The sequence below is a fragment of the Balaenoptera physalus genome (assembly GCF_965194825.1).
Source record: "Balaenoptera physalus genome assembly, chromosome: 15".
NCBI lineage: Eukaryota > Metazoa > Chordata > Mammalia > Artiodactyla > Balaenopteridae > Balaenoptera > Balaenoptera physalus.
In genome coordinates, this window is record NC_138894.1 from 93,568,695 (window position 1) to 93,593,099 (window position 24,405).

Genomic DNA, 24,405 nt, shown 5'->3' on the forward strand with positions numbered 1-24,405 from the left:
TGTATAGGATCAATTAATTTTCAACAAAGGCACCAAGAATATACAATGGGGAAAGAATAATCTCTTCAATAAATGGTGTTGGAAAAACTGGATAGTCACGTGCAAAAGACTGAAACTGGACCCCTATCTTACACCATAAATCTCCTAGAAGAAAACCTAGGCAGTAAGCTCCTTAACAAAAGCCTTGACAATGATTTTTTTTTTATTTGAAACCAAAAGCAAACGCAACAAAAGCAATGTAAACAAAAAAAGTAAACATCAAACTAAAAAGCTTCTGCACAGCAAAGGAAACCATCAACAAAATGAAAAGGCTACCTACAGAATGGGAAAAAATATTTGTAAATCTTATGTTTGATAAGGGGTAATGTCCAAAATATAGAAAGAACACATACAACTCAATAGTAAAAGTACAGAGCTTCCTTGGTGGCGCAGTGGTTAAGAATCCACCTGCCAATGCTGGGGACACGGGTTCGAGCCCTGGTCCGGGAAGATCCCACATGCCACGGAGCAACTAAGCCCATGCGCCACAACTACTGAGCCTGCGCTCTAGAGCCTGCGAGCCACAACTACTGAGCCCATGCGCCACAACTACTGAAGCCCACGCGCCTAGAGCCCGTGCTCCACAGCAACAGAAACCACCGCAATGAGAAGCCCGCGCACCACAATCAAGAGTAGCCTCCGCTCGCCGCAACTAGAGAAAGCCCACACACAGCAACAAAGACCTAACACAGCCAAAAATAAATAAATAAATTTATTAAAAAAAAAATAGTAAAAGTACAAATAATCCAATTTTAAAACAGGCAAGGAACTTAAATAGATATTTCTCCAAAGGAGATGTACAAATGGCCAACAGGTACATGAAAAGATGCTCAACGTCACCATTCATCAGGGAAACACAAATCAAACCACAAGGAGATGTCACCTCACACCTGTTAGGATGTCTATTATCAAAAAGACAAGAGTTAACAAATGCTGGCAAGGATGTGGAGAAGAGGGTACCCTTGGACACATAATGGAGATGTAAACTGGTACAGCCACTATGGAAAACAGTATGGAGGTTCCTCAAATTATTATAAATATAACTACCATGTGATCTAGCAATCCCACTACTGGGTATATGTCGAAGGAAACAAAATCTTGAACTCAAAGAGATATCTGCACCCCCATGTTCACTGCAGCTCTATTCACAGCAGCCAAGGTATGGAAAAACTTAAGGGTCTGTTGGCAGATGAATGGATAAAGAAAACGTGATATGTGTGTATATGTGTGTGTGTGTGTGTGTGTGTGTGTGTATATATATATATATGTATATATATATATATATATATATATATAATTATTATTATTATTATTCGGCCTCAAAAAAAGAAGAAACCCTGCCATTTGCAACAACATGGATGAACCTGGAGGCTATTTCTCTGTCTGGAAATAAGCCAGACAGAGAAAAAGACCACACGGTATCACTTACATGTGGAATCTAAAAAAAAGGAAAGAAAGTAAAACTCAGAGAAACAGCAAAGAGTAGAAAGGTGGTTGCCAGGTGCAGGAGGGTGTGGGAAATAGGCAGAGGTTGGTAAACGAGTGTAAACTTTCAGTTACAAGATGAATAAGATCTGAGGATCTAATGTACAACATGCTGACTATAGAGGCCCCTTGTTTAAACAAATACACTCAGAAAAAAATTTGAGAAAAAATACATTCATTTCAATGCACCTCTCCATAGAAAATACCTTAATACATGATTTTATTATAACCATGTTTCAACTATATGTTTGTCCATAGTATTTGCATATTTAGCTCCTTCCAATAACTTAAGAGATGAAGACAGTTTTCATTGTCAAACCAATGAGCCAATGAGAATTCCTTTCTATCAGAGAGATTTTACCTTGTTTTTAAATTCAAATAAGTGTGTTTATATATAGATGATAGATAAATTATGGCATACACTCATAAAGTCAGCCATTAAAATAAGTAAATTCAGGATTAAAATGAGATTGAGATAATTCAATTATGCTACACAGTTTTCAATACATGATAATGACTAGATACTAAAGGTTTCCTCACTGATATTAATCAAGCAATGCTAAATGTAGCTAAAATCATAAGTATGATAGAAGGATGATATTTCTCTGGTAAAAGTGCTTGCATGTGTTTGTGAAGCTCTGTTCTTAGGCTTTGGGGAATAATCAAAAACGTACTGTATTTTTTAAATCGGGGGGAAAATATTCCATTAATTTTGTTAAGCCACATGATCAAACTTTTCCTTTTGACTGTTTTCCCTGCTTTCCATCTTTTCTTTGTATTAGGAGCACAAGAGTGTCCAATGAATCTGTCCAAATCACTTTTAAAAAAAGTCCTATCACTACCCTTAGCAAATCATAATGGTTCCCGACCAGCCACAGGAAAGAGTCTAACTCCAAACCTGCAGGGTCCAGCCCGAGTGGCCTTCCGTACCGCCTTCTCATCTCTGTCCCTCTCTCCTCTCCACTCAGACATGTCTCAGCCGTGAAGGGATCTAGTGCTCAGCGCCCACTTCTCACAGCTTCACTTCTGCTCTGTCCTGCGCTCAAGTTTTGGGAATTGGCGTTCCACGTCTGCTTGTTAACAGTAGTCAAAGGAAAACATAACAGCAGAAACCCACCCCGTGTCTACTCTTCCATCCCTCTTGGCCCAAGCACATGACCTTGCACATAATAGATGTTCATTAGGTGTCTGATGCTTGGCTGTCTAGAGAAATCCACACTGTCCTAGGGAACAGGCACTTGCTTCTCCTTGACCAGTGGTTCTCGCTGCCTCTGGACTTTGGGATGTGGAAACACTGAGAACGCTCACGGAGACTTACCCAAGAAATACTGACTTGACAGCACGGCTTAGAGGATAGCACATATAGCTCTCAAAACAAAACAAAAAAAAGAACAAAAAAAAATTCAAAGAAACTGCAATTGAGACAAATGTGGGAAATGTGGTCGTTAAGATTTATTTTAACAGGACCTTCCACCATGGCATCTCAGAACAGCATCTCTAAGTGTTTCTATTTCTAAAAATATTGCTCGTGTAACCACCTCAGCCACTCCAAAACCATGAGAAGTAAAGCAGGGTATTGATATTTTCGATTCTAGTTAGAGTTTTAAACGACCTTTGCCTTAAAGCTTCACCAGCCAAGAGCAGCGTTGAGCCCCGCTGTCCCAGCTGCAGCTCTCCAAATGCCGGCCATTCCCAAGGCTGAGTCAAGGCCAAGGCTCAGTTAAAGTTTTTTAACAGAAGATTTATTTTCTTACCAATGACATTCTCCACTTGGGGAAAAAAGAAAAAGAAAAAAGAAAACTATCTTTTAGATATAGCTACGTCAATGACAGAAGTGTGAATTGGGGGTGGTTTATATCCTTCGGAGGGTGTTTCTCTTTATAAATCCTAAACATTTAAAAATATCTTTGCTTGTGCTGGAATGCCATTTTCTGGTATTTTGGCTTCTTCAACATGAATCTTTTGTAACTACGAAGCCATTTCAGCTCTTGGAATTTGCTGGAGACAGATTCCCAAACAGAACGTCCTGGGAGGTGGGAGTGGGCAGATTCAGGAAAGAATGCACAATTCCACTTGGCCTTGCAGTGCATTTTTTCCAGGGTGCTTTCATGTTTCCCTCATACCTGAGGGAACTCTATCTCTGGACCAGCAAATGTACTGCAGAGAGGGATGCAATAACCCTAAAACGTTAAAGTCGAGGTTAAAAAAAAAAAAAAAGAAAAAGAAAAATCCTCTTAGTGTCCAAGGCCTGTGAAGAAGGGGAAGGGCGGCTTCAAATGTCAGCTGTCACATTTCCTGTGTCTTTACTGCACTGATGATACGGCTGCAGGCCTCCCTCTGCCTCAGCAAAGAAATGTGTTGGTAAGAAATTAGCAATATATTCCCAGTATTACCAGAGGAACATTGGTAATATTGGTATCTGGTTCGGGATTCAACAAGAGCTCTCGAGCAGGCCCTTTTACAGGGCAGGCAGTGAGGGAGTTCCTTGGTGGCCTAGTGGCTAGGACTCCACACTCTCACTACGAGTTCAATCCCTGGTCTAAGAACTAAGATCCCACAAGCCTAGAGGTGTGGCCCCAAAAATTTAAAATATAAAGGGCAGGCAGTGAAAAGGCAAAGCGGGGTGATGAGAACCTGAGGCTCGGGGGAAGGAACGTTGGAATTTAGGTTCCCGAAAGCACCCCAAATCCCCAGGTTCAGGCACACGGTCAGCCCACCACCTCTTGTCTCCCCAGCCGCTCTCTCCAGTGTCCCCGGCCAGACAGCTCTGGCCCTTCTCCTGCACTTCCAATCCCCCCATCGCCCAGCCCAACCTCCTCCTCACGACCGATGTCCTCTGTCCTCAAGTCACCGTGGTAATCTCCAGGTGACCTGGGCCATCTCTCTCCTGCAGATGCCATTGCTGGGGCCACCCCTTTCAATTTGTCCCTCTCTGCTCAGCCAAATGATAATTCAATTCTTTTTTTTTTTTTTTAATTTTACTGGAGTACAGTTGATTTACAAATTTGTGCTAGTTTCAGGCGGACAGCAAAATGAATCAGTTATATTTATATATGTATCCGTCATTCTTTTTCAGATTCTTTTCCTATATAGGTTATTACAGAATACTGAGTGGAGTTCCCCGTACTATACAGTAGGTCCTTGTTAGTTATCTATTTTATATACAGTAGTGTGTATGGACCTAGACATTATCATACTAAGTGAAGTGAGTCAGACAGAGAAAGACAAATATATGATATCATGTATATGTGAAATCTAATTAAAAATTGATACAAATGAACTTTTGTACAAAACAGAAACAGACTCACAGATCTCCATAATTCAATTCTTGAGCTACTGTGTGTGTGCCCTCAACTCCCCAGCTGAACTGTCTAGAAAAACACACAATCTCACCGATGGGGTCTTTCAACTTGTGGCCAAGAGCTCCAGGTGGACTCTTAACGACTAACAGGTGATCACTCCGCACCTCCTTCCCTTCCTCCCCAAACTTACAAGCCCTCCTGCACCACGGCACTCTCAGCTGGGGACTTGACTTCCTATTTCACAAAGAAAACAGAAGCCATCCGAAGAAAACTCCTCTTCTGAGCGCCACCTTGGCACCCATGTGTCTGTCATGTGGTCCGTCCCCCACCAGTAACTATCTGTGCTCTTCCTGAAGCAAACAACTCCACCTGTACACGAACGAACGCACCTCCCTCACCCACGCAAGACATGCTTCCAGCAACCCTCTGTCCTATATTATCAACTTTTTACTCTCTACTGAATCATTCCCATCCATGTATAAATCACGCTAATGCTTCCAACTAAAAACGAATTCTCTTGGCCTGACTTACCCCACCAGGTACCACCCCATTTTCGGCTCCCCTTTGCAGCAAACCTTCTCCAAACTGCCATCAACAATCTCGGTCTCAGGGTTCTCCCTCCATCTTTCCCTCGGTTGCCATAGTCACCAGACCCACATGACATTTTGCTGTTTTTACCGAAGGCACCAATGACCTGCGTGGCACTGATCCAAGAGTCAATTCCAGTCTCCGTCTCATCTGGCCCATCCACACGCTGGGCACAGCTCACCATTCCCTCCTTCTGAAGTGATTTCACGTGGCTTCCGAGATGCCTCACCCTTGGATTTCCCCTCCCTCTCCGGGGGCTGCCTCTTGGTGTCTCTCTTCCCTTGCTCCTCCTAAAGCTGGAATGTTCCAGGGCCCACTCCTGAGAACTCCTCTGTCACTAGGATCTCACTGACCTTATTCCTTTAAATACCAACTGCAGGCCAAAGACCCCCGTTGTACCTCCAGCTCAGATCACCATCTTCAACTATCAGATCTGGAAATACCTGTCCACTCAGCATCTCCATTTGGGGGGGTCTTATAATCTCAAACTCAACCTGTTCAAAACTGAACTTCTAAACTCTTTTGGCACCAAACCCTCCCCACCTGCAGACTTCCCCATCTCAGGTGGCGACAACTCCCTCTAGCTGCACAACCTAAAATCTCTGCCATCATGATGGACTTTCCCTTCTTCTCAAGCCCCACACCCATTCTGCCAGGACATCTTAAAGGCTCTTTCTTCAAAATATATCTAGAATGTGACCACGTTTCCCTACTTCCACGGCTACCAGTGGAGCAGGCCACCGAATTATCTCTTGTCTGAATTACTACATTGGATTTCTTTAATGACCTCTAAGTGGTCTCCTGGTCTACCCCCCCATCCTTCAACACTGATACCAGAATGAGCCTATCAGAATGGATCCCGTCCCTCCTCTGCCTAAAACACTGCACTGATTTCCCATCGTAAAGCCTAGAATTCCCCCCAATAGCCCACGATGCTAAACATGGTCAAGTTTCTGTTACCTCCTGACCACTCTCTGCCCCCCGCCGCCCGACTCACCGCTTCTGCTGGCTCCCCTGCCTCTCGGTGTTCCCCCAACGTGCTGCGATGCACAGACTGGACTCTGGGCCTTCACACCCACCTTTTCTTCTAGCTCCAAGTCTCTTGTCCCAGTCGGTTAAATGGCTAATTCCCACAGTTCCTTAAATCCATGTTCAAATGTCGACTTTTCTATGAGACCTCCCGGAGCACTCCATTTAAAACTCCACCCTTCTAAACTTGGTAGCTTTTTATTTTCTCCACAACACTTAATGCCTGGGAATGAGACATAAAATTTACTTCTTCACATGGTGGTCAGTCTCTTGGTGTCTGTCCCCACCCTCCACTCACACGCCGCCCCCAACCTGGAACCTCCACGAGAGAAGTTTGCGTCTGTTGTGCTCACCGTGGGTCCTGGGTTAGAACAGCACCTGGCACAATACGGTTGCTCAATCCATATGTTCTGGACGACTTAATGAATCACTGAGACCCTAGGGGCATCACTTTGATCTTCTTAACCTGCTTCCTGGTCTACAAAACCAGACTAGCAATAACAGCCTCATGAGTTTGTTAAAAGCAGAAAATGAGGACCCGTGTGGTAATCTTTGTAAAATACTAATTACTATAACCGCTTAACATAATATGTTGAAGACCATCCTCAAGATTCATTCAGGGGAAGCAAACTAGGCAACTGCTTATTTGGTGTGGTTAAGAGGTACAGGAGAACCCACCCAGGTTGGGGTCTTTCCCAACAATGGCCTGAGATTCCACCAAGAAGACATAAATGCAGGTTTTCAAGCTTTCATTTTCCAATTTCAAAGTTACCTCTGAAAAGTCCTGATGGGAGGAGAGGAACGGTCTTCTGGCCAAATCCTGGTGTCCTGATGTGCTCAGCTGGCCCTCCCTCTCATGTCAGGCTGCCCATCTGGAGTAGTGGGAGAAGATCTCTGGCACTGGGGTTCCTGCAGACCTGGGGGATGGGGAGTGTATCAGACTCAGCAGGGTGAACACCTGGGGAGCAGGAGGGCACAGGAGCTTAGAGAGCAGGTTGGGGGGTGGCAGGGGGCAGCAAAGATCATTGTGCTGATTTAGAACCCAGCGTCAGCCTTTCAAATCCCCAGCCCAAGAGGGAAAGCTAGTGATATAACTACTAGAAATCTAATCTGATCAACATTTGGAAAGTATCACCGGAGAAGAAACTAAGGTTTACGGTATAGGTAATCAAATTCCACAAAGAAGTTAACAGATAAATCTACCAACACAGGCAATTCTCAGATAACAGTGTGTCCCTGGGTCTCCATTTCTGTCCCCTCCTTTTCCAATCACAGCCATTCAGGTTTGCCCCAATGGGACTCCTACAGGGAGAGGTTTAGGGCCATAGAAAAGTTTAAACATAAGGCAAGATTAGGTTAACTGTAATCCCCAGGGCAACCACTAACAGAATAACTGAAAAATGTATAAAACATGAACAACAGAATTAAAATGGTATGCTAGAAACTAACACAAAAGAAGGCAAAATGGAGGAATAAAGGAACACAAAAGACATAAGATCCATAAGGAAAAAAAGCAAAATGGCAGACATAAATTCTATCTTATCAGTAGTTACACTAAATGGTCTAAACGCTCCAATCAAAAGGCAGAAATTGGTACAATGGATACATAACATACGCTGTTAGAAGAGCACCAAAACAGAATCAAAAAGAATAAAATACTTATGAATAAATTTAACAAGATATGCAAGATTTGTACGTTGAAAACTACCAATATATCATTACAAGAAGTTAAAAACTAAGTAAACAGAAAAGACATCCTGTGCTCATGGGTTGGAAGACAATATTGTTAAGACAGCAATACTCCCCAAATTGGTCTTCAGATTCAATGCAATCTCTATTAAATTCTCAGCATTCTTTTTTGCAGAAATTGACAAGCAGTTTTTAAAATGCATACAGAAATCCAAGACATCTCACATAGCCAAAAGAACCTTGAAAAAGAAAAGCAAAGTTGGAGAATTCACACTTTTGGATGCCCCCCCCCAAAAAAACGCTATTGTAATCAAGAGAGTTATGATACTGGCATAAGGAAAGACATAGAGAGCAATGGCTTAGAATTGACAGTCCAGAAATAAATCCATACATTTATGGCTAACTGATTTTTGCCAAGAGTGCCATGACAACCCAGAGGGTAAATGATAGGCTTTTCAACAAATGATACTGACATTCAGAAAATGAATCTCTACACAGACCTCACACCTTTCACAAAAATTAACTCAAAATGGATTGTACACCTAAATGTAAGAGCAAAAATTATAAAACTCTTAGAAGAAAGCATAGGAGTAAATCCTTGTGACCTTAGATTATGTACTAGTTTCTTAGATATGTCACCAAAAGCACAAACAACAAAAGAAAAGTTAGATAAACTGGGACTCCATCTAAATTTTAAAGTTTTGTGTGTTATAGAACACCATCAATAAAGTTAAATCAACCCACAGAAAGGGAGAAAACATATACAAATCACGTATCTGATAAGGACTTTGTATCCGGATTATATAAAGAACACATTCAAATCAACAATAAAAAGACAAATAACCCAAATAAAAAATGGGCAAAAGATCGGAATAGACACTTCTCCAAAAAAGATATCCAAATGTCCAATAAGCACATTTAAAAATGTTCAACATGACTATTCAATTATGGAAATGCAAATCAAAACCATAATGAGATACCACGTCACACCCACTAGGATGACTAGAATCAAAGACAGAAGATAACAAGCATGGGTGTGGGTGTGGAGAATTCTGAACACTTACACATTGCTACTGGAAACTAAAGTGGTGCAGCTGCTTTGGGAAATAGTTTGGCAGCTCCTCATAGGGTTAAACACAGAGTCACGTATGGCCCAGCAACTCCACATCTAGGTATGCACCCGAGAGGATGGAAAACAAACGTCCGCAAACAACCTGTACGTGGATGTCCATAGCAGCAGTATTCAAAATAGCCAAAAAGTGGAAACCGCCCCAATGCCCATCAACTGGTGAATGTGAAAACAAGATGTGGTATGTCCACACAATGGATTTGAAATGCTACACTAAGGATGAACTATGAATATATCATGCTAAGTAAAAAAAAAAAAAAAAAAAAATTCAGACCAAAAAGGCTACAAACTGCAAGAAAACATGTATATGGAATATTCAGAACAGGTAAATCCAGAGGGACAGAAAGTAGATTCATCGTGTCCAGGGGTTTGAGGCAAGGCAGAGTAAGGAGCTACGGCTATTGGATCAGGGGTTTGGGAGGGAACTGAAAATGTTCTAGAATTAGATGATGGTGATGCTTGTACAACTCTGTGAATATCCTGAATTGTATACTTCAAAATGATGAACTTTATACTCTATGAATTACATCTCAATGAAACTATTATTAAAAAAGAAATATATCAACTGGAAAAAATGTAAGGGCATAATAACTCCAGAATTTCCCAAGTTTCTCTCTCCTCAAGTACAACACCTGCTCATCAGAAATGCAACACCAGCATCTGAACTTGGCTTATTTTTAGGCGTCTATGGTCAGGAAGCAAAGAACAAAATCAATTCTGTCTTTCTAGTCACTTCAAAGTAGGGCATCCGAGAGCAGCAGATGTTTCCATCCGAGTAGACGTGAGATACATCCCAATGGACAAACCCACATCTCCTCTGGAGCTAGCCCTTCCTCCCTGCGCTTTTACTAAAACGACAAGCTTTGCCCACGTGGGGCCTGAGCAAGTGAGTTTTCCTGCAATGCTCCTGCCCAGCTCCCAAAGTCTACAGCCTTCGATGCGGAGGCTGAGGGCTCTGATCGAGCCCCGCCCATCACCTGGTCCCTGCACAAAGCAACCCTGTCTATCTGCAGGAAGCTCCTCCTCTGCCCTGAAGCATCAAGGTACCAACTTCAGAAAATGTGACCCGGTGTTTTGCACATCTTTTCTCTGCCTGTACTTGGCAATCAATAGGAACCCTTCAAACAAAAGATAATACAAAAGTCTGCTTTACTACATGTTTCTGCCATTTTTCCCAGGTACGAAGAGCCAGTAAATAGAACTATAATCTTCAGCAAGAAAGAAAAGCTCTTGGTGAGCTGGTGCAGTGACAACAGAAGACTGTTTTAGCTGCATTAGAAAAAGGTTCATGAAAAGAGGCTGCACGCAGAGCTCTCTGTCCGGAGGCTGCGCCGTCAACCTGTGTGTTTTCAGGCTGCCAGCAGGTCGGAAAACCCCTGCCCACCTTCCAGGGCCCCACTCTGGGGGCTGCCTTACACTGGCATTGCCTGGGATCCCCAAACAGGCAAGGGTTAAAGTATTAAAGCGCTGCAGCGTTTCCCACGGTGGTTCTTCAATCACATGTTTTGTGGAAGTGGTGGCCACCTCCAGCCTCGGCTCAATCCTCCAGGTATGAAACACTGCCCTTCACAGAGCTCTGCTTACAAAGCTGCACAGATTGTGATCGGTCAGTCCCCATCCTAGGTCCCCACAAGCCTTGCTATTTTCAGTGCTGGTGCTGCAGAGAACCGGGAATCTATGTACTGGGTTTTAGCAGAAACACCTATAGTAAACATCTATCAGTTATTAACCCTTTTCTGCACTCCTACCATCTGCTGAGATGCTGGGTAGGGATGATACCAAAATGGATCTGGCATGATCCTGCTCTCAGGGAGAGCAGACTTGATAGGAACTTTTATGCCCACACATTACTCTCCTGGGTGATTAAACATAAAAAACATTACCGTTTGTCACTGGAAGCAAATATGACACACCACAGCCTAGGACCAAGCTTCTTGTTTCCTAAGTCTGTGCTCCTCTGGAATCTCAATTTCATTCCAATATAAATTTAATAAATTCACCCTTTTATAGGAACAGGGATGCTACATCAAATAACAAAGGTCTCAACTGTTTGGAATAACCTGAGAAAGCCAACCTGGTACAAAAATACGCATTAAAGAAATTATTTCACCAATTGTATGTACATCAATATATAAATGGGTCCTATTAGTGAGTTATACATAAGATTATTCCTTGTTAAATTCATTCACCACACAAAGAACAGCTGGAATCACTAAAATAACCAGGCTTATAAGAAAAAACCTGGGGGAATTTCCTGGCGGTCCAGTGATTAAGACTCCGAGCTTCCACTGCAGGGGACACAGGTTCGATCCCTATTTGGGGAACAAAGATCCCGCATGCTGTGCCTCATGGCACGGCCGAAAAAAAACAAAAACAAAAGAAAAAACTGGGGTTAGGGATAACCACTCAGAACGTTCAGAATTTCATAATACATATACGCACACCCACATATATATATACGTATACTATATATATATATATATATATATATATATATATATATACACACACATACTGCAGGATTGCTGGGCCCTGCTGAGGTAGCACTGTGCAGATCTAGGGTGGCAGGGGACCAGGCGGAGCCCTGGAAAATGGGCTTACCCAAAAATGGGTTTTGCCAGGTGATTATGAAAGTGGGAGAAAGGGCCACATTTCAGAAAGAAGAGGATTGAAGACATAAGGGTGGCAGTGAACGCTGAAAAGAAAGTAGGGCTGATGATCCTGTGGGGATGAAGTATTTCTGAAGACCAGGAGCGAAAGGATTAGCTGCAATGAGGAACGATAGTGATCAGGGTGGGTGCTGGATGTCGGGGGTCGGAATAACCAGGTATCACTTTGGGAACGGGCAGATGACAGAATGCTTCACAGCACTCTTTGCAAGATAAAAACTGGAAAGTGACTTAAATGTCCATCAAGAGGGCCAAGCTGAATACATAAGATGGTGTCTTTCATATAAGTGAAGAAGGAGCTGGACCTGCAGGCATTGGCATGAAGAGATGTCTAAGACATAACAGCAAATACAAAGGCATAATACATAACCATGTGTATAATAATCCCATTCACAAACATAAGTTTTAGTTATACACTCACATGCACAAAATTTTTCTAGAAGAATGTAGAAAAAAACAGTAATCACTTTATACTAACGGGAATTTTACTTTTCATTTTATTCCTAATTAAACTTTTTTTTTTTTTTTACTTTCTACATTTATAACTCTAAGTTTTTAGCACTAAAGATTTTTGATGTAGTCTATTACCCATGAGATGCTACACATTGAGAGAAAGTAGTTATTTTTCTTTGGCTTCACACAGGATCTCATATTGCAAACTGAATTAAAATCCCACAAAAAGCCCCATTGCTTTGCATTCCGGGCTCCCTGAAGCAAATCCTTAGAGCGGAACCGGCTCTGCCATGGGCACAGGGATTAGAGTTAGTGGAGGCTCTTCCTTCTCCCTGTCTGTCTCTACACTGAGTGGACATTGAGACCCAACTGGTTATCAGCACAGACTCCAGCTCAGAGAGTGAGATCCTCCCACTTACCTACAATTCCATACACACAAGTACTCAAAAGAGATCCAAAGGCAGTCCCTCCACCTCTTCCCAATCTTTCAATTTCCAAATCAAGAACTGTCTTTTAGTTGCTGCTGGGCTTGAAAGTTCCTAATTCAAAAATGCGTGTAGTTCTACTCGGTTCAGTTTCTGTGGCCACAGTAAGTGGAGGTTTTCATATGTGCAATTTGTTTGACTCTGAGATGAATAGAGGTCTTGTCCAGCGTGTATAAAGCCATCTCTGTCTACGGGCATTGTATACTAATAGCATCACACACTGGGGGACAGAGGGCCCCACAGCCATCCCTTTGGAGTCATCCTGCAGTTAGTTATTTCACATTTGTCTTCTCTGGGGGAAAATAAAATACGGTCTTCAGCAATGGAGATATTTGTCAAATTATAACTATTGAACAGATTCATTGGCTCCTTAACTATCAATTAATTAAATGATTTTCAATTCTCTTGTTGTGATAAAAGTCATTTGGCTAATACCATCATCCTTCCTGATTCTAAGAAATGACTCATAAAAACGAAGCTAATTCTTAGGTTTAAACCTGCTCACAAAGAGCAGATTGATTTACCCAACTGGATACTGAATTAGGCACAGATTAAGCAGCTTGTTATATAGTAGAGGCATTACCACAGGAAAGAATGGTTTATTTAGAATGGTGAGATAAAACACACACCAACTTTAAGAACTTAGAAAATAACTCCTTTGACTATGTAGCTCTGAAAAGGAGAAAGGTAGTTCTTTATGTGCTGATAAAGAAAAATCCAAAATAAGTAGAAAAAAAGCAATATGCAGCATTTCCCACTTAAAAAGGGAGGTGAGAGGGACTGGTGTGGAAGTATATAAGAAACTGATAGCAGGTGCATCTGGTTCAGAAGATTAAAGGCCTGGGGCAGAAGGAAGAATTGCTTTGTACTGTAAAAGTTTTTATACTGTTAGACTTTTGAATTTTTAATGTGCTATATACAATTTTTATTGAGGTCAAATTCACATAACATAGAATTAATCATTTTAAAGTTAACAGTTCAGTGCATTCAGTGCACTCACAATATTGTACAAGCAGAACCTCAATCAAGTTCCAAGATATTCCCATCACCCCAAAATAGAACCCATTACCTACTAAGCAGTTAATCTCCACTCTCACTCCAACCGGTCCCTGGCAACCAGAAATTGGCTTTCTGTCTCTATGGTTTTACCTATTCTGGGAACTTCATACAAAAAGGAATAATACAATATGTGACCCTTTGTGTCTGGGTTCTTTTGCACTTCATTATTAAAAACTAAAATTTAAATAAAATATTTCCTGGAAAAATTCCATTCAAGTCATTCACTCCGTTTTTCAAAAATATTTAAATGCCTAATATATGTAAATCCATTATATCATCTCCCATAAACGACAGAACAATGAAATTAGCCATGAAAAGATTATTCAGCTAATTATGTTCCACTTCAAAGGGCAAAAAGTTATCAGCCTACTGAAGAAAAGTTTGAACACCTACCTTATGCAGAATATCCTGCAAAGTATCATGAGTAATTTAGAAGAAAGAGAAGGTTAGATTCAAAGCTGGAAGGGAACAGAGGTTTCATTCACTTATAGGTTAAAAAGTCAAGGCCCAGACCCACAAAGTTCCCCAGCGTCACACCGCAGTTCTGAGTGCCCCGGTTTCCGTTGATATCCTCTCCACTCTCACAGCCAACGCCTTCACAAGGTTTGTTATTGAACAAAGGAGAGTAAGGCAGAATAGCACATGTGGGCAGAAAACTGTGAGGGTGGAGACCTGAGGTTTCAGCTCTGACACATAAAGAGCTGTCACTCCCATCCTCACACGAAAGGGCTGGACAAACCCACAATCAGAAACTTCTTGGACCCGTCAGAAAACTGAGGGCACAGGGCAAACCAATCCCCTGAAATCTGGAGGGGTCACAGAGTCACAGCCAAGATCTGTTCACCAGAAGGAGAATCCTCTAGGCCCTAACAGATAGGATCACCTACATGGTAATTTTCATGAATTGCTAGAGGTTGAGTATGAACTAGACTGAGTGAGAAAGAAACTACGAGGGGCCACAGTCTTGAGGAGGCCCCCATGCTTTGGTGGGTTGGACCTCTAGGAATCCCACCAGGTTCTCACAGTGAAGAACCAAGAAAATTCACTCCTGTTTCTAGCTTGGAGAGGGGAAGAGTAACCAATTGAAATATGCCCAGGACGATCTACATAACACAGGCCCATTCTGCAGCCCTCACCTAACCTGAAGAACAGCAATGACCCCACTCCAGTCCTGTCTCACCCTGTCTCACCCTGTCTCACCCAAGGAGGAGCAAAATAGCTAAGAAACTCTTGTGAAGAACACAGCCCAGGTACACTGTCCTGCTGAAAGACTGAGGCTTAATGTTGAGAGTATAGAATGCTCCCCTGCCTCTCAACTTACAGCCCCATTAACAGGGCACCAGCATGGTAACAGTGAATTACAGGTGAGAGGGCTGCAGGAAACAGACACTCTCTAATGATGAGTTCTTAAGAAAGTTCTTAGGAAACCCCAAAGACGTCAGGGAAGACAAAAAAGTTCACAAGAGGAATTTGAAGCCTCTGGCACCTACAGCTACAGCACACATTAAACACAGCTCAGCTCCTACCAACATTAACATAAAACCTCACCCTAAAGGCTCTCTACCTCAGTTCCTACTAACAAATACATCATGCTCAGCTATCAACAAAAAACCCACAAAGCATACCATATGCAAGAGAAATTGCAATCTGAAGAGACAGAGCAAGCATCAAGCCCAGACCCAGACATGACACAGATACTGGAATTATCACACAGGGGATTAAAATAGCTATGGTTAATACAATAAGGGTTCTTTTGGGCAGTGTAGACAAAACGCAAAGCCAATGGGTTATGTGGACTGAAAAAAAATGCACAACCTAAAAGCTGAGAATTATGTTTTATTTGGAGGATTTTCTGAGGACTTAAGCCTGGGAGACAGCCTCTCAAATCACTCTGAGGGACCGCTCTGAAGAGGTAAGGGAGGAACCAGGATTCATAGGAGTTTTGCAACAAAAACCGGGTCTTCAGAACATTAAAAGATTACAGTTAATTAAAGAAAAAACAGACATCTCAAGTTAATGAATTTAGCGCTTTTCTATGTATGGGAAGATGTAAGAGTCTGGACTCATTGAAACCATTCCTTTGATGTGCACCTCAGCTATCCAGGGCCAGTGTCCTACTTTTCTCCACCCTAAATCCCCTCTGGGTACACAGTTGGTGGTGGGTGGCTGCAGTGGCTGATGGCTTGATGGCCACAACATCCTTTGTTTACTGATGTGGCAGGTGACATTTTTCATCCACAGTTATGTAAACATAAAGATGGAAATTTTTTTAAAGAATCAAAGGAAATGCTAGAAAACAAAATATTGTAAAGAATGAAGAATGCCTTAGTCGGGCTCATCAACAGAGTAAGCACAGCGAAAAGTCAGTGAAATTGAAGATAGGTAAAAGAAAGTTCCCAAACTAAAATGCAAACCGAAAAGAAAGAAAGAAAGAATGAAAGAAAGAGAGAGAGAGAGAGAGAAAGAAAGGAAGGAAGGAAGGAAGGAAGGAAGGAAGGAAGGAAGGAAGGAAGGAAGGAAGGAAGGAAAGAAGGAAGGAAGGAAGGGAGGGAGGGAGGGATGGAGGAAGGAAGGAAGAAAGGAAGGAAGGAAGGAAGAGAACATCCAAGAACTGTAGGAAAATTTCAAATTTCAACAGTAGGAAAGTTCCCAAACTAAAATGCAAACAGAAATAAATAAATAAATAGACAGATAAATAAATAAAGAACATTCAAGAACTGTAGGAAAATTTCAATATACATACTGACATATGCATATGTCAGTATATGACATATACATAATCAGAACACCAGAAAAAGAAAAAAGAGGAAAATATTTGAAGCAAGCATGGCCGAGAATTTTCCAAAATCAATTACAGACACAAAACCACAGATTCAGGACGCTCAGAGAACATCAAATAGGAGAAATACCGAAATATGTACTCCTAGGCATACCATACTGAGTTGCACAAATCAAATACCAAATGAAAATCTTGAAAGAAACCAGAAATGAAGGAGAAAAAACACTGTACCTATAGAGGAGCAGGTATAAGAAAGTAGATCTGACTTCTCTACAGAAGCCATACAAGCAAGAAAGTGGAGTGAACTATTTAAAATGTTGAAAGAAAGCCACTACCAAACTAAAATTCTATTTCCAGGAAAACTATCCCTCAAAAGTGAAGGAAAAATAAATACTTCTTCAGACAAGCAAAAACTGAGGGAATCTACCACAAAAAAAATGTAAAGTTCTTTAGAGAGAAAGAAAATAAGTCAGAAACACAGATCAACATAAACACAGGGAAAGAGTTAGAGAGAAAATAAATGAAGGTAAAATATAATGTTTCATTTTTTAATTTTCTTAATTGATCTAAAAGAAAATTATTTAAAGCAGGAATAGCAACAGTGCATTGGGTGACTACAGAATATGGACAAGGGAAAAGAATGACAGTGAAGTCATAAGGGCAGGGAGAGAAGAATCAGGAATACTTGCTATAAGGCACCTTTCCTACATAGCAAGTGGTATAGTGTTATCTGAAAGTGGACTTTTAGTTTAGTAAAATATGTATATTGAATACATACATATATATATGCTATATATATATATATATATATATATATATATATATATATATATATATATAGCAAACTCTAGGACAACCACTGAAAAAGGTTAAAAATAAGTATAACTGATATGCCAATAGAGGAGATAAAATAGAATGATATAAAATACTCAAAACCAGAGAAGTCAGAAAAAGGGGGAGAAAAAAACAAAGAACAGATGTCATGAATAGAAAACAATTTCAACTATGGTAGGTATTAATCCAACTATATCAATAATCACTTTAAGTGTGAACGGTCTAACTGTACCAGTTAAAAGTCAGAGATTTTCAGAGTGGATAAAATAGCAAGACTCAACTAAATGTTGTCTAAAGAAACCCACTTTAAATAAAAAGACTCCGGTTAAAAGTAAAGGAATGGAAAAAGACATAACATGTTAATAATAAAGAAAAGAAAGCTGGAGTAGCTATGTTAATTTCAAACAAAGCAGATTTCAGACCAAGGAAAATCATCAGGGATAAAGAAGGACACTACGTAACAATAAAGGAGTCAATTCTCCAAGAAGACATAAAAATACTAAACGTGTATGTACCTAACAACATAGTGGGAACATACAGACGCAAAAACTGACAGACCTGCAAGGAGAAATAGACAAACCCACTATTATGGTTAAGAGGCTTCCCCACTCCTTTCAGCAATGGACAGATTCAGCAAGAAATGCAGTTAGTACACAGCTGACCTGAACAGCACTAAACAACTTGATTTATTTGACACATAGAATATTCCATCCAACAACAGCAGAATACACATTCTTCTAGTTCATATGGAGCACTTTAGGCCATAAAACACATTTTAACAAATTAACAAAAACAACAAAAATCATACCGAGTATGCTTTCACATCACAATGGAATTAAATTGGGAGTCAATAACAGAAAGATAGCTGGAAAATCCCCAACTATCTGGAGATTAAACAGCACACTTCTAAATAACACATGGACCAAAGAAGAAGTCTCAAGAGAAACTAACAATATTTTGAACTGAATGAAAATTAAAATATAACTTATCAAGATGAGCAGAATGTAGCAAACACAGTGCCGACAGGGAAATTTATAGCATTAAATGCCTATACGCCAGAAGAAGAAAGATCTAAAACCAATAATCAAAGCTTCCTCTTTAGAAAACTAGAGTAAAGAGAGCAACTTAGGCCTAAAACAAGCAGAAGAAAAGACATAAAAACTGGAGCAAAAATCAATGAAATCATAAACAGAACAAAACAGAGAAAAGCAACAAAACCAAGAGCTGATTCTTTGAAAGATCAATAAAATTGATAAACATCTAGCTAGGCTAAAATTGTGATGGTTAAGATGGTACACAAAACATGAGGAGTGTGAGCTTTCAATAAGAAATGCATGTAGGACTAACCTCAGCCCATAGCCTGTATCTGCTGTGTCTACCAGCAATGCAGTAGTTTAGGGCATTTTCACTGAAAATTTAAAGCAAAACAACAATCAAAAGAGAAAAATAAGGAAAGGAAGAAATGTGGCATTATTTCATTTAGACTGTTGTCAAAAGAAACAGCTGAAAAGCTAGAGAAAATAACAGCCTTGATGGGTCTAATACTTTCCATTTTTGTGGACCAGAAGGGCGGTATTGTATCCAACCGGGACGTGCTTCCCAGATGGAATTTGAGTTCATTTAGAGGCAGTATTTGTCCGAGTTCCCAGACCCCTCACCACTTCCTCACATCTCATACCTGGCTGCCTCCGTCCCTGTGGAACTCTGAAGACTTATTTGTGACTCTGCCTTTTGGATAGAGCTTAAAGGCTTTTCTTCAGGTTTTCTCACTGGCGATTTATGAAATCCTCAGAGGAGCCCCGAAAAAGAAGTAGCCCTAGTACTAGTCTCACTTTTTAGGTGGATAAAATGGGACCATTTGCAGAGAGGTTAAAGGTCTTTGCGGAAGTGACCGATGGGATGTGGAGTCTGGAGGAGGATTCTGAGCCACCGGGCCTGTGGTCCTGCTCCGTTCAGCTCAGGCAGTGACCATAACCACAGGACTAGGAGGTGCCCGGACTTCACAGGCCGAGTGTCATGGTTCTGACATTAAGTGTCACTGCTGGGATGCAGGGGCATTAGCTATAAGCAAGCCTGGAAGAGCCCCCTTTCGGGAAAATGTCAGTGTTTGTATTGCTTTATCTTGTTTAACTAACAGGAGGGGTGTCTACTAGTTTACACTCATTTCTCTTCAAGCCTTGGAAGCAGAACGTTCACTTGAGACACAGGGTTATTTGCTGAAATATATTTGTTGTATATGAAATAATAAAATTCGGGGGGGGGGAGTGCAGAATTTATAATTAAACATTTTTAAACTGAAATAATTCCACTATAAAATTAAAAAGAACCACAATTTAAAAAATCAAAAATAGAAAAAAATGTCACAATCCTTGTGAGTTAGGATTCCCTTTCTGTAGTATATTTTCCATCTTTGTACACATATCATGCATACAATTCAGTCTCATAATTTTTTTCACTTAATGATATATTTTAAACATTTTCCCATGACCATAATCTCTAAAAATCTTACCAAATAAGAGCGGGATATTCGCTTATCCATATTTAGATGTTTGCCATTTGGGGCTATTATTAAAAACACACAAAGAAACAAATGAAGAGCATTTGGGCCTAAAGCACTTCTTTTTCTCCAGATTTAGTATCATTCCCTTGAGCAAAATTCTCCAAAGTGCAACTGTCTGAAGTAATCATGCGGTTACAAATAAAAATCATGCATTTATCCTTCAGTCATCCCTTCCCCCAGATAAGACCTAGAAATTCATTCTTCCTGCTGAGGCAACATGATTTATATTTAAACGCTCCCTGCTCTGCAGCAGAGCCCGCTTCATCATATTAGCAAATGTTCCCTGTAGCTTAACTTATCTTCGGATTGTTTTTCAATTAAAAAAAATTTTAACCCAGAAATTTTTTATCTTACGACCCAAGGTATTTATTATCACATAATGGTAGTTACACTGTAACTAGACCGGTTTCTAGATAAGCAGTGTGGTATAAAGTACATAGGGTCCATGGAAGGAAGGAGCCACATACAATTTAAGCTAAAATGATACAAACTATATTTGCAGCTTCTAGATGATTATTTTTATTAGCAGTTCATCTAAGGGTTTTTGTCACGTGGGGTCCGTTTATAAATGTCAGTGGTTTTAAAAACTACCATATGGTAATGTTTCAGAAAAAAGAGAAAACTTTTAAACCTTCAGGCAGCATCTTCATGTCCCTTATTTATTTATGTTTTTAACGTACTGAATTGCGATAAAAGTTTAGCACACTGAAGCTGGGTGTAAAAGGCCCTGTGCTGGGAATTCAAAAATGACTGATAGGCCTGGCCTGCCATGTAGCGAGGACAGTGTGACAAATAAATGGGGAAGCCCGAATCTCAGAAGGCAGAAGCATGGAGAGCAGTGCTTACCTCAGGGATGTTTTACTCCCAGAGGCCCCACCATGAATCATGCCAAACACTAAAGAGTACCCTCATTTCAGGTTAAATATGATTTTCTATATGACTGTGTCTTAACTCTCAGCTGACTAAATGACAGTTATATTTTCTTGACATAACACGACACGGGTATTACCATCAATTTTGGCTTTTCAGGTTTTGGGCTTCTTTTCTTTTCTTGTTTTTTTTTTTTAATACTTTGGAGCTAATACTTGTTTCCAGGATTTTAAAATACTCAATTTTGCAAAGCTCGCAGGCCCTAGGCACCGTGCCTGCTGTGATCGGCAGTAAAAGGACGCTGACTCAACTCCGTGTCATCCACAAAATGCCAGGGCAGTTCAGGGACAGGATGAGGGCCAAAGGGGCCGCGCAGAGCTCCCGGGAACCGGCAGGAAGAGAAGCAGCTGGTGAGCCAGGAAGGCCACAGGAGAAGGCAGAGTGCCGAGTCAGGAAAGCGGAGGTGAGCCTGGGATGCAGGGAAAGGCAGGTGATGTGGAGTGTGGAGGCAGAGGTATCCTGGGACGCCCTGGACCATGGCAGTGTGTCCAGTGACGGCAGGGAATACAGCCAGCCAAGGACGGCAGGCCAGAGAATGGAAAGGGCAGGCGAAAGAAACACATCTCAGAGACGCAGGGAAAAAAAGCTGGCAGCTCTGGAAGCGGGGATGCAAACAAGGCAGGCACCGTTGCCGGGAATGAGGACGACAGCTTTCCGGAGGTCAGCTAGAGAAGGATGCCTGGGTGGGCGGCTGACCAGCTGGAGAAAACACTCTAGAACATCTTAGGCGAGATGTGTGGACTCAGGCCAGGCACGGGTGGCAAGATTCACCAAGAGGGGACATGTGTGGGAGACGATTCTCTCAACCAGTCTCCACTGGGCATCTAGTGGTGGAGGACTGCTGGATGCACTTGACCTGACCCTCGACAGCGGGTGGCCAGAAGCCGATGTCCCAGGGCAAGCCAGGTGGACACTGTGAGCCACAGGGGACTCAGGAGAGAAAACCAGGAGGGCTGGCGGCTATTAACCCGAGGCCGGAAGTTGACAGTCAAGGCAGATTTCAATGATCAAGGAGCTTTGTAAAGAAAAATGTTCATCTAAGGCGAACCCCTCCTTTTACACATTAAACATAAAAGTCCACGGACTTGCATCTGAACTGGTACTGAATGGCCTCAGTGGAACGCTTGAATCTGAATAGGGAAGGCTGCAGAGAAGAGGATGGGCCGAGCTGGGCAGGAATCTCAGGCATCCAGGACTAAACTCAAGAGAGAACCGTCCAGTCACAGTAAACTCGACACAAGCCAGGCCCAGACCTGCTCCTGGCCGGCCCACCAGTGCCAAGTCCCCGGGTGGCCAGGTTCTAGAAGGGAGCAGGGCTAGGCTGGTCACAAGGTCTGTCAGCTGAAAAAGAAACTCACCCCTCCAAGTCCCTTCGGACCATCAGTCCAAGGAAATATCAGGAGAGCCGCATCAGTAATTTTAAATGTTCTGGTATCCACATTAAAAAAAAAAAAAAAAATGTAAAAATAAGCAAAGGAAATTCATTTTAGTAATATATTTAACTCAATACAGCCAAACTAAAATCATTTCAACATGTAATCAACTTCGACGTTATTAATGAGACATCTTGCATTCTGTTTTTCACACTAGATCTTGGAAGCCAGATGCTTTCTACACTCAGGGCACAGTTCACGTGGGACTGGCCACAGTTCAAGGGCTCAGCAGCCCCACGGGGCCAGTGGCTGCTGCCTGGACAGCCCGGGCCTCCACCCGCACTCCCTGCTGCCTGCCCGCCTTTGGTTTGCTCCTGCTGTACCAGGAAGAGGTCCCCAAAGAGAGGTCTTATCTGTCAGGCCCCAGGACACAGCCCAAGGCCTCCAACCAGCGGCCCCCGCGGGCAGTCGAGCTGGTCCTCCTAGACAAAGGCTGGACCAGCTGCATGTGGCTGAGGACAGGGAGAAAACAAGGTCACTATCAAGGAAGCATGGCTTCAGGCCAAAGGAAAAGAATCCTAGGAGTGATTAAAGTATTAACAGATAAGAACTGTTCCCACTCCGCTATAGGAAGGGTACATTCATTGAAGGACAAACTGAAAACATTTCCTTCAGAGACTTATTCACATTTGCACATTCCACAGCCCAGGACCTGGCTTAGCGTGAGGGCTCAATAAATATTTATTGAGCATATTAAAAAGCATGCACCTTACGTTGGAGCTATTTCACAAATAGGAGAAATGGAGAGTGAGCGGTGTTGCTACATGGAAATTCCTATGTGTCCCAAGTGGTTGTTTTTAGTGAAACTGGATTTTATAAAATTACAGAAGTTTACGAGATTGATACCTGTCCGTCCTGTTGATTACTGAACAGCACACCCTATCTTGTTCTAGAAACGCCTCACCAGTCCGTCCCCCCCCAACCCCGCCCATGGCTCACCCTCACTGTCTATTCCTTAATCTGCCTTTCAACCCCCAGGACCAAAACCATGTTGCCAAGTGAATGAATGAACAAAAAGAAAGAAGGAATGACGATATTGTTTCTGGACTCGAACGTCTTTGAAGGAAAAAGACGCCTACTAAGTTCAACAAATATGTACTCGGCACCTACCGTGTCCCAGGCACCGTGTGCCAGGTGTTAGAGGGATACAGAAATGAACAAGACTGGACGGATTTCCTGACCCTCATTGCACCCCAAACCACAAATATCCACGGGAGATTCAGGTGTGCTTGCACTGCCCTGGCGAGACACTAAGAACATTTAAGCCACGTGCACGGTGGTCTGGACCTCATCCCACGTGGATTCTTGCCTTTCAGAGAAGAGCAAGTGAGAGCAGCAAAGACATTGTACTAAATCACAGTCTAGCCACGCACCACACCGGAAGCTCTGTCCCGTCCCATCCACTCGGGGACGCTCTCCCTGCTCCCGTGGTCTCTCACGTTCCCAGCTTCTCTTACTCCCCGGAGCTGCCGTCCAGCCCAGCGCAATGAGACAGAAACAGAGGCAGCCGTGGTGCTTTTGGAAAGGGTGGTTTCCATGATAAAGAAAGACAAATGGATCTGACACCAACTGCCCCACCTCTCCGGCTACCTAAACACGGATGTGAGTGCAGCCTGGAGAGCCACCTGGCCCCGGGGTCCAGGGCAAGACGGTGCAGACACAGGAGACCCTGGGTTGTCAGAGCAGCTGAACCAAGGCCAGCCACCAGCCCCTTCCGTGCCTTGTCACCGAGGACACAGGGAGTGTCGTGTTGCTGGCCAGACATACAGTAACATACAAGGACATATGCACATGTACTGCGTGGCAGTGGGAGATGTGTGTTATGGGCTGAACTGTGTCCCCAAAAGATATGCTGAACTCCTAGGTCCCAGCGTCTGGGAACATGACCTTATCAGGGTCTCTGAAGATGATCAGCAGAGCGGGTTCACCCCCAATATGACTG

General features: G+C 42.2%; 1 protein-coding gene across 9 annotated transcripts in view; it reads right to left on the reverse strand.

Annotated features, from left to right (window-relative positions):
• The window catches only part of RNF144A (ring finger protein 144A), a 115,327-nt gene that overhangs the window by 83,712 nt on the left and 7,210 nt on the right, over positions 1–24,405 (reverse strand). For 5 of the 9 annotated variants that reach the window (XM_082427590.1, XM_082427592.1, XM_082427588.1 and 2 more), the window contains one exon: positions 7,216–7,360. The exons of 2 other annotated variants lie outside the window; for them this stretch is intronic. The gene's annotated coding sequence lies outside the window, so the exon portion shown is untranslated. Of the gene's footprint in view, positions 1–7,215; positions 7,402–22,388; positions 22,411–24,405 lie in introns of those variants that run through there. 2 more of the 9 variants (XM_082427591.1, XM_082427589.1) reach the window with 2 other exon arrangements.